Source organism: Camelus ferus, unplaced genomic scaffold (assembly GCF_009834535.1).
Source record: "Camelus ferus isolate YT-003-E unplaced genomic scaffold, BCGSAC_Cfer_1.0 contig385, whole genome shotgun sequence".
Classification (NCBI taxonomy): domain Eukaryota; kingdom Metazoa; phylum Chordata; class Mammalia; order Artiodactyla; family Camelidae; genus Camelus; species Camelus ferus.
Genome location: NW_022589126.1, coordinates 700,768 through 711,941, shown reverse-complemented (window position 1 = coordinate 711,941; position 11,174 = coordinate 700,768). Strand labels below are relative to the sequence as shown.

Here is an 11,174-nt window from a genome sequence, read left to right as displayed (position 1 = left end):
GCACCAGCAAGCTGGGAGGTTTTGTGGGCCCGCAGGGCCCGGGGAGGAGGCAGCCTTAGTGCCACCATCTGTCGGAGGGCTGGGCCGGCACCCCTGGTGCCCCCGGCGGGTGACTGCATCGTCACCGTCAGCTCCTTGAGGATCTGACCCAACTCCCCTTGGCCGAGCCAGTGGAAAATGCATTTACGTTTGGCAAATGCCAATGCAATTGGGCTTTTAAAAATTCCAGGAGACTTTAATTGCAGAAAATCACTTCAGTTTAAATCCCTTATTGTCTTTTTTCTCTCTCTCTCTCTTGAAGCTGAGCAATGAGACCCAACGAGGGTTTAATAAAAACGAATTCCCACCAGAGCCCAGCGCTCATCTCTCAACTGCCTTAAATCTTCTGTTCGCGAAACGCTGCCCAACTTCCTTACTGCAAGAGGTCAGCAGCCTGTTTCTAATTTATGCTTACTACTCCCTCCAGGAGGTGGAAGGAGAAGCAGCCAGAGAACAAAGCCTGCAGAGGGGCCGTGGCTCCGGGCCTGCGGCACAGCCAGCCCGTGCTCCGCGCGCTGCGGGCGCCACGCGAGAGCCCAGGGGCCCGCGCAGAGCGGAGCGCCGCCCGCCAGCACCCCTGGACGCTGGCTACGGCTCCTGTGACCCGCCGCCCCTCCGTCCCCCGGGCCGCGCAGGATCGCAGTGTCTCCGCACCAGCTCGGAGAGTCAGGCCCCACGCTGACCGCGTGCCAGGGTGGCATCAGTGCAATTCAAACCCGCTTCCCAGGTTGTTCTCCTGCCAGGCGAGTGCAGGGCGCTCGGCCACATTTCAGTGTCAGAGAAACCAGAGGTTTGCAGGAACCCCAGAACCCAGGACGGTGCTTTAGTGCTTCAGCGTGTCCCAGGTAGCGCGGGGAACGTCGCTTGTCTGAAATTTCAGTTGACCCGGGCGCTCTACGTTTGTTTGCCAAATCTGGCAACCCTAGCACCCGGAGACGTCTCCTGATGAGAGCCCGTTGTTGGCTACTGTGTCCTCTTAACTGGCGCAGGTCTCAGTTCAGCTCAAAAATAATGTGAATTTGGCCGGGGGGCAGGGGACAGTGCGCCTTAATATTTTGTTTTAGGTTTATGAGAAGGAAAGAAAGAGGAAGGGAAGGCAGGAGGGGAGTGTGGGTGTGAAGGAGGAGGGAAAGAATAAGATAAGATTTCTCAGAACATCTCCTGCTAAAAACAACAACACAGGAATATACATAAAATAGACAAACAAGCTTATACTGTAGAGCACAGGAAACTATATTCAATATCTTACAGTAGCTCACGGTGAAAAAGAACATGAAAAGGAATATATGTATGTTCACGTGTGACTGAAGCATGTGCTCTGCACCAGAAATGGACACAACATTGCAAACTGACTACATTTCAATTAAAAAAAAATTCTTTTTAATAAAAGTAAAGGACTTGGGGGAAAAAAGTAATTTAGCTTAGAACTCAAGTAAACACCAAGACCTCACATAGGACATTTATCTAGAACAGCAACCTGCTAAGTATGGCGCTGGGACAATTCCATTTGAATCTGCATCTGTTTTGTTAACTGAGTTAAACCGTTAAAGCCATGCTTCTCAAATACTATCCCAACCCAGCAGACCTGCAAGAATTCGATTACAGGACGCCAGCTAAACTACATGCTGGTAAACTCAGTCTTCATCCTTCCACAATGCAGCCTGCGAGGCCCCAGCCAGCTGGGGACCTGAAGCATCTACACCTTCGGTGTTTTTACTGGCAAACTAATTCACGGGTTTGGTTTTTTAAAATATTTACCCGGGGTTGTCTCTCCAGATCCGCACACAGTCACATTTCTCACTAGCTTGAGAAGCCACTGCGCCTCCCCAGGCCTCGGCTGCTGGCTCCAGGCAATGAGACCTGGGCCGCGGGGCCCCGACAGACCTCTCACCCTCATATTTAATGATTCCCTGAGTCAGGCTCCAAATGGGAGATTTGTAGGTGGTAGTAGATTTAAACATCGCTTTTCTCTGTTGAACGGTGGTCAAAGAACACAAATAAACACTTGCTTCATTCTTGTTGAAGCTCAGGCACATGAGACACTATATCCAGACGCCGGATGGAAATCTTATACCCGAAGTAAACATTCGGGCAGAGGGTGCAACTGGGCGTGCGGGGGCGGTAACGGTAAAATCACGCTGTCCTATTTCTATTTACTTCAGGCTCATTGTATTTACCTGCAAACACCAGAATATATTCCAGTGGGAACAGAGATCCAGGGAGATAAAGCTTCACTGGGTACTGACTTCACATCACGGTGATTTTACTGTAAAAATCCCTTTCTTTGTCATCCCGACTTCTCAGCCTATAAACCGCAAGAGTGGAGAGGAGCGACTGTATCAAGTTCCCAGGACATCCCTGCATGGCGGGGACATCCCTACATCACTGGGGCATCTGCTGACCCCGGGGGCCACACACAGGAAAAGACGTCATTCCACCTTCTGCAAGCGGGGAAGACGTGGACACAGCCAAGCTGAACCCACCTCAGTGGTTTCATAGCAGCCGGTGATGGAAAGGCTTTGGAGTGGGAGGGTGAGGGAAGCCCCACATCCTTGGAGGAGCCCTGGGGCAACCCCTGGAGGAGGAACAGAGGGGAGCCCCGAAGGCTCAGGACATGAAAGCTGAACTGACATTGCCACGGTGTCACGGGCCGTGGACTGTGGGCCACGCTGCCCTGTCCAGGGTGAGAGCGTTTTAAAATGTAGGGCAGTGGAGGGGGAGGTGTAGCTCCAGGATAGAGCACGTGCTCAGCATGCACGAGGTCCCAGGTTCAATCCCCAATCCCTCCATTAAAATAAATAAATATACATGAATAAACCTAATTACCCTCCCAGTGGAATAAAGTAATTTTTAAAAATTAAAATTAAATTTAAAATATAGGGCATTAATAGAAGCTTGAGGTGCGTAAGTCCATCAGGTCAGGAGATGAGCCACTGAAAGGGCGGTTTGCTCAGGGGTCCCTGGGGCAGGAGGCCACAGGGGAAGCAGTGGGGTCAGCCGGGAGGCAGGTGGACAGAGGACCGGGGGCAGGAGCCTCCCTGTGTCCTCCTTGGAGGGAACTCGGCAGGACACACACGGGCACCAGGACTCCAGCAGCTCTGGGAGTCCGGTCCTGGCCCTCCGGTGACGAGGGCTCAGGGTTGGGGGTTCTTTGGGCCACTGCACGCCCATCATCTGCGGTTTTTCGGAGGAGGAAATGAACACAGCAGGAAAGGTGCGGGCGTGCTGGCCGTCCCTGGGTCCAGTGGGGTCCCGCTCGGCCGCAGCTCCCCATCCTCCACGCCTCCCCACCGTGCTCCCGGGGCCTCGGAACATTCCACCTCTGACTCGGACGCACCAGCCCCCCGAACTGTTCGTGAGCTGGCTGCGCAGACACCGGAGGGGACCAGGGCAGGTGTCCCCACCCGCATCACCTGCACCTCCCGGGAAGGAGGGGACTCGGGGAGACCCGGCGGTGCTGGTCAGCTCGGCCAGACACGTTCCCTTACGCCGACCAAATGCTTCCAAATTAGCGTGTAGCCCACAGGTTTGACTTCAGAGCCATTAGGAAGGCCTCGCGCACATCAGTCAAGCCAGACAGCGTTTACCTACGGACACAAGGTTCAATTCAAGTAGTTCTTCTTTTCTTTTTCTTTATTTTTTTCAGCCTTTTCTTGGTTGGGGGGGTGGGGTGGTAATTAGGTTTATCTGTTTTCTTAACGGAGGTGCTGGGGATGGAACCCAGGACCTCGTGCATGCTGAGCACACGCACTACCCCTGAGCTACACCCTCCCCCTCCTTTTTAAAAAATCTTTATTTATTTACTCAAGTCATTTTTAGATCTGGCCAGATATCTAAATATTAGACGTTGCCTAGGTAAGCAGTGCCCGATCAGAACACCCCACGTTCCTGTGACGATCCTGGGCTCACGAATCACAGGTCGCTGTGCCCGTATGGGCGTGGGCACAGCGGGAGGAAGCCGCAGCACCGGGGCCGTCAGGCCCGCCACCACCACGCAGAATCCGCGGGCGTGAGAACCGCTGTCCCTCCAAACCAGTGACCCGCGTCACTTGGAGAACCACCAGGAGCACAGGACTGAGACGACCACGTTTGTACATTTTCACACTTACGAAGCTCTTTCTTTTTTTTTAATTTCCTCTCAGTGGAAAGACAAAATATATATAAATGACGGCGTACGTAGAGTTGCAACACTGGACTAGAATACCTGTGTTTACTGGCTTTTACGCTGGGGTCTTTAGTTTGCAGTGAGAAACACTTTCACAAGACGTTCTGTGGCCGAAGCTGTCCTCCCGGAATCTTTTCAGAGCGAAGACCCTGCCAGGCGAGCAGCTGTGAGGTGTACGCTTAGAGGGGTGCAGGTACTTGGGGAGAAAATGTAGGAACCATTTCCAAAGCCCTTCTGAAGGGTCGTCCGCGTGAAAGCAATAAACCATGAACGCCTGCGGAGGCGGACGTCAGGCAGCAAAAGCGAGGCTGCTCAGGTGAGACACGGGGCACCGTGTCCCTGAGACCCAGGGTGACACGTGGACAAGCGCTCTTTGCACGGACAGACGGATAGACGGACGGAGGCCCCCACGGTCAGGATCAGAGGCCCAGGGAGCGACGTCCCCACAACACGCTACCTCCTCCATCGCCATCAGCTGAGAACTTCCAGACAAAACTTGCACCGCGACGTCAGGGCTGCCCTCTCCCCAACGAGCACAGATCAGCTTCAGGAGGTAACTGGGGTCTCCGCCTGAGTCCGCCCAAGCTCTGTTTGTTAAAGATTGCAAGCTGTCGTCTCCCCTCTGCTGTCTGGGCTCACACTACACGGTAACAGTTAAGGACAGACCCCCCCCCCCGGCCTCAGCAGGCCCGTCTGACACCCTCCGTACAAGGGGAGGACTCACGTCCACGCCCGTGAGGCCTGGGGTGCCTGCCCGCCAAGGCCTGGCGTGCGGGGAACACTGTGTGCAGTCACACGTTGTCTCAACACGGACAAAACACAGACAAAAAGCAACCCCCAAACACCCCAAGATGCTTTAAGAGTCAAGGGGAAAGGAATGATCTTAGAAAAGCTTCTGATTTGTGTTGTTTCCACCCAAGAAAGATGGAAAATAGGTGTGTGTTTAACGTGGAGGAGTTAGGCTCTGAGGCCACACCTCCTGGTCTCCTTTTCAAAGGACGGGGAAGCCGACAGAAAGGAGGGTCTGAAATAGTAGCAGTAACCGCAGACCCATCCTTCCTCGTGGCCAAGGCTTGCTTGAGTTCAGCTGGGCATTTTTTTTCTTTTTTTGATATAAGAAGAATATTCAAGCAGAAATAAACTCCAAAATGTTGAACTCCTTTTACTCAGAAGTGGGCATCTCCGGCATCTCTTCGGTATAAACTGTTGCATTCTTTATTTGCTCCTGCGGACATGTTGCCACATTCAATTCAAACAGAAAGCTTTGGAAAGAGAAACTCGGTAATTCCCTGTCGTGCAAAAGTTGTGACGTATCACGGTGTGTAAGGGCTTTGCCGTGGGCGGCAAGTTAGAAAGTTATTTCATCTCGTTTCCGGGAGGTGGAGGGTAGAACATGCCGAGAAAATGTTCTGCAAACTTCTCCCTTCGAATTTCTGCTCTGCTCCTTCGTTGTCTGCTAAATACTGGTCTTGAGAGGATTGTGACGCCTTATTTTGAAAACCAAAGGGAGAGACTTTTTCCCCCTTTGAAAACCAGGCACTGGAGGAACCAGAAGAATTCGGTCGATCCCACTGGAAGCATCTCCTGGTTGAGTCATTTCTCTTCTAACCCCAAGACACCTCTTGTTCCTTTAAACACTTCCTGAAATCTTCCCCTCCTTAGAAAGTGAGCGAACTCACACACTCACTCACACACACGCACACTCACATGCTCACACTCACGTCATTATTCCCGTACCTTCGTCGTGCTTTCTTCTGTGAGTAAAGCCTCCGCACTTAGGGTCGTTGTGTCCAGTTGTGCAGGTTGTGCACTGTTACAGTGCAGCAGTGTCTGGCCAAGGCCGGAGCGAGAGCTGAAACGCAAGCTTGCATGCTGGGGCAGGGCAGGGTCTGCCTTGAAGGGCACACACCCTTGTTTGCAGGATAATGCTTGTCAGGAGGGGGTATGCTGTGTATAATCGCTCAAGAAGCAGTGTGGATTTTTGGGGGTCCCCCATAGGCTACATGAATCCCTGGGGGTGTTTTAGATCGAGAGTTGAAGAAGACGGACACATCCCACCCTTGCATGACGCCGTGCTGTGTGGATCATAACGGGAAGCATTCTGGAAAGAACACAAGCCACGGACGTTAGGTCTGACGAGGCTGAGTCCAGAATCTTCCTTCCTGCCCCACATGGGTGAGAGGTGGGTAGTGCGTCCAAGACAGGGAGTCTGAGAGGGACGGGAGTGGGGAGGGGCTGGCCCATGGTGGGGGGTCTCCGGGGGTTAGGAGCTGCGCCCAGCGGGCGCCTGTGGTTCTGCCCCTCGTCCTGTGGGAGCCCGTGATGTCTGCTGGGTGCGTTCTGCTAGCGCTGGTGAGGCGTCCTCGGCCCTCCTGCCTGCTGCCTAGCCCTTCTTCCCTGGTACGGAGGCCTCTGCCCAGTGACGACCCTCCCTGGTCCTTGCCGGGGAGCCACCATGGCGACACCCAGCTAGGGACCGTCTCACGTGGCCCCTGGCCCCAAGGAGTAGCACTCATCTGCAGCGACCTCCGATCAGGAGGCACCCTCGCCCCACGCCCTGGAAAGCCTCTGCCTGGTGTGGCCCAGCAGGAGCAGCTCCGTCGTGAAGTCAACCCTGGCAAAACGCTCGCTGGGCACCAGGCCTTCAGGGGGTAGCTTACCTGCATTATCTGTCACCACAGCCCTCTGGGAGGCCACCTCACATCTCTCTACCTATGAAAGAGAGAAAAAACAAAAGCCCCCACTCCCCATGTGGTAGGAAGGCAGCCAGAGTGAGAAATGGCATCCAGACCCTCCGCAGGGCGCCTGGGGCACCGCTGGTTCCTCCGTGGTGGCAGCGCCCTCTGCAAAGAAGTCAGCACAGAAGCCTGCGTCTGGGCCGCGTGCACACAGCGGGGAGAAGAAGTCGCTCAACCCTGGAACAGTTCGGTTGAAATGATTTTTTTCATATTCGGTCTCTGTGGCCAAGTCCCTCCTTGCTGGGTTAACTTTCGAAACTGAGAACAAACGGTCATCGAGTAGGTTAAGATGACCTCAGCCCGAGTGTGTTTCCTGCTGTGAGTTCACTCGGAATGTTCCGGGCGGCGTGTCAAACGCGTTCCCATTGTGCAGCTGCCAGAGGGGAAAATGCCCATTGTCCTGGCTGGTGCCATTTTTATTTAAATTACAGCCCAGCTCTTGGAAAGTCTTGACAGGTCATCGATGTGAAATAATGGGCAAAGAACTTCTGGAGAAAGACGCATTGTTTTTATTAACAGAAAATAACCCATGGTCAGAAGGGCACATTTGGAGGCAGAAACTATAAAAGAGAAAAGCATTTCTATACAGGCATTTTTCTAAACACAACTACATTTTTTTTCAGATGTTCCATCTGTTTTCTTTTTTTTTTTGTATAGTCAGTTTACAATGTTGTGTCAGTTTCTGGCCATACGAATACACGCATATATTCCTTTTGAGATTCTTTTTCATTATAAGTTATTACAAGATATTGAATATAGTTCCCTGTGCTGTACAGAAACTTACTGTTTATCTATTTTATATGCAGTAGTTAGTATCTGCAAATCTTGAACTCCCAATTTATCCTTCCTCACCCTTTACCCTCTGGAAACACAAGTTTGTTTTCTATGTCTGTGAGTCTGTTTCTGTTTCATAAACAAGTTCACTTGTGTCTTTTTTTTTACATTCCACATGTGAGTGATCTCATATGGCATTTTTCTTTCTCTTTCTGGCTGACTTCACTTAGAATGATGATCTCCACATCCATCCATGTTGCTGCAAATGGCGTTATGTTGTAATTTTTTATGGCTGAGTAGTATTCCATTGCATAAATAGACCACTACTTCTTTATCCAGTCACCTGTTGATGGACATTTAGGCTGTTTCCATGTCTTGGCTATTGTAAATAGTGCTGCTGTGAACATTGGGGTGCAGGTGTCTTTGAAGTAGGGTTCCTTCTGGATACATGCACAGGAGTGGGATTCCTGGGTCAGAGGGTAAGTCTATTTTCAGTTTTTTGGGGAATCTCCATACTGCTTTCCACAGTGGCTGCACCAAACTGCATTCCCACCAGCAGTGGAGGAGGGCTCCCTTTTCTCCACAGCCTCTCCAGCATTTGTCATTTGTGGACTTTCGAAGGATGGCCATTCCGACTGGTGTGAGGTGACACCTCATCGCAGTTTTGATTTGCATTTCTTGACAGTTAGCGATGTGGAGCATCTTTGCATGTGTCTGTAGGCCGTCTGGATGTCTCCTTTGGCCCCACCAGTACATTTACACTTGACCTCCCTCACTCTCCCAGGTGTGACTACCACAGGGCTCACGTGTTGATTGGTAGCGTGCATTCAGGTGGGTTTGACGGGTACCAAAGAGGAGGGTTAAGCAACCAAGGGAGGCTTACCGCCAAATTCTTCACAGCAGCTGCATCTAAGCATCAAGGAAGGACACTGAGCTGTGTTACAGCCTTTACTCAGGATCAGTCCTGAAAGCAGGGCCCCGTCTGGCTGCATCCCACAAGGGGAGGGGTCCACAGGAGGTGTGGGACTCTGCCGTGGGGGTGCACGGAGTCGCAGGCAGAGCGGGCAGGGCAGGGAGGACCCCTGTGAGTTGTGGGAGCATCCTGACACGGCACCGGGAGAGGGCGAGGGAGGCCCCCCAGGGACAGGTGACCGTGCAAGAACAGTGTCCCCCAGACCATAGATGTGAGCCCCCATTCACACTGGGGACGGAAGGACCGTTAGGAGTTGGAGGCAGAGAGGGAGGTGCCGGAGTGAGCCTGGCGGGGTCTCAGCGTGGGGACCTGCATAGACACGATGCCACGGCCACACGGATGCCTGAGCCGAAGGTTACCCTCGCCTCCCGCTCCCCGATCTGAGCAGCCATGCTCTCCGATGTGGCGAGTCGTGTCCGGCTCACTAAGGACAGCAGCCCTGACCCCCCCAGGACCTCAGCCGCCACATTGTGACCAGCCCCGTGGGGCACCCCCATGTCTCAGAGACACGGGTGACAGGAGAATCTCTGAGAAAAAGAGGACACTTTCTTCCACGAGCAGCTGGCCAGTGTGCACCTGGGGAGGCTGCCGGCGGCGAGAGTCACAGCTCCAGAAAAGTCCCTCCCCAGGAAGAGGATGGACCGCCCTGGCGGGGAGGGGCCCCCAGTGACTTTCCTAGCCCAGCTCCTGAACCCAGATAAACACATGGACTCACAGAAGCTAAGTCATACTTGTGGCCAAAGGAAGGTTGAATGCAGTTGCCGCTTCCCAGAGCCAGTCTTGGGTTTCCACCGGAGCTCGTTGGATCCCGACAGCCTGAAACCAGCCTGCACACAGCCTGCCTTGTGGGTTCCCAAAAAGCAGGTGAGCGACCATTTACAGAGATGATCAAATCTGTGACACTGCTGTCACCAGGCTTTGTCACAGAGCTCCTGGGAGGCGGGTGCGGGGTGACAGGAGCAGGGGCGATGGTCCACCTCCGAGTGGACAGGGGTTAAGTCCGCAACTCCAGGCGGCAGGAGGGCATGATGCCCCGGCAGGGGGACTAAGTGCAACAGGGGGAAGTGTCTGCAAATAATAAGGGGGTGACCCTGCGTTCGTCCCAGAGCAGGGAGAGTTTTCACCCTATCAAGATCCCTGCGTGTGTGCCCCACGCCCGGGTGCCTGGCAGCGCCTGCCCGTCCCCTCCCTGCATCTTAGCCGCCCGGGAGCTGATCTGCTCTTTGCATGCAGCCCCGGGACGGCTGTGCCTGCTCACGGACGGGCGCGGGTATCTCTGTGGACAGAAGGAGCAGACACACGACCGGGCAGTCCGTCTTGAGCCCCTTTCTCTGCAGCACAGAGGTGGGAAGGCCTCGGGAACTAGACGTCTCCGTGGACTTTGCACGAGGGACGGTGGAGGTCTGTAAGGCAAGGGGCCAGCCACCGGCCAATCAGAGAAGAGAGAACCAAGGAGGCAACTCTCCTATGAGTGGTGGTGGGAAAACAGAAGATTCTAGAGTCAGAAAATTCACAGTTCCCTGAGATAAGGCACAGCTCTGTCCAGCGGGCACCCACCACCGTGCACCTGCCCGAAATGCTCCGAGAAGCAGACCTGGGATGACACCAAAAAAAACAATAACATGGAAAATTCACACAGAAACTCAAAGTGGATACACCTGTTTTTCTGATACTACACGTGCATATGCACACACAGATACATCCAAACACATACACATGCGCACAGACACAGACACACCCACACCCACACCCACACGGACGTACACACAAACATACGTGCATGGTTTAGTCTACAGTTTGCCTTCCGTTCTTTTCAACTAAAGTGTAAGGTTGAAAACATAAAAATATCAAGGCATATACGTGTCATGGAGGAAAGGGACCCGAGCTTGGGGCTCCAGGTGAGAGGAGAAAAAAGTCAGATGGAGTGTCCGGCACAGGTGAGCAGCACCCCCAGCCTAGAGTAGAACTTCCCTGACTGTGCTCTGGCGAGGGTCGGGATAATTGGTGCTCCTCGGAAATGAGCCAGGGACAGTCCCAGTACCGTGTCTGCACCGTCAAGTCTCTGGCACCATCACACCCCCGTCCTGTCTAACTCCACGTGGTAGCAGCTGTGACTCACAGGGCACCTGCTGCAGGGGCGGGACCAGCAGGACCTGAGTGGTGTCTCAGCTCGGCCACTTCACCACCTCGGAGCCAGGTTCCAACCTTCCCCTTAAGGAACACGCCTATGCTGTTGGTGGGAGTGTAGTTCGGTGCAGCCATTATGAAAAATAGTATGGAGATTTCTTAAAAAGCTAAAACTACACCTACCATGTGATCCAGCAATCCCAGTCCTGGGCATATATCCAGAGGGAACTCTAATTCAAAAAGACACCTGCACCCCAGTGTTCACAACAGCACTACTTACAACAGCCAAGACATAGAAACAACCTAAATGTCCATCAACAGATGACTGGATAAAGAAGCCGTGGTATATTTATACAAT

General features: G+C 53.2%; 1 long non-coding RNA gene across 1 annotated transcript; it reads right to left on the bottom strand.

Moving 5' to 3' along the window:
* Nucleotides 1–1,509: 1,509 nt before the first annotated feature.
* On the bottom strand, nt 1,510–7,109 carry LOC116662584. The gene is made up of 3 exons (XR_004318559.1): nt 6,865–7,109; nt 5,942–6,305; nt 1,510–5,743 (listed from the first exon to the last, which is right to left on the bottom strand). It is a non-coding gene; the product is annotated as an uncharacterized LOC116662584 (long non-coding RNA).
* Nucleotides 7,110–11,174: the final 4,065 nt, after the last annotated feature.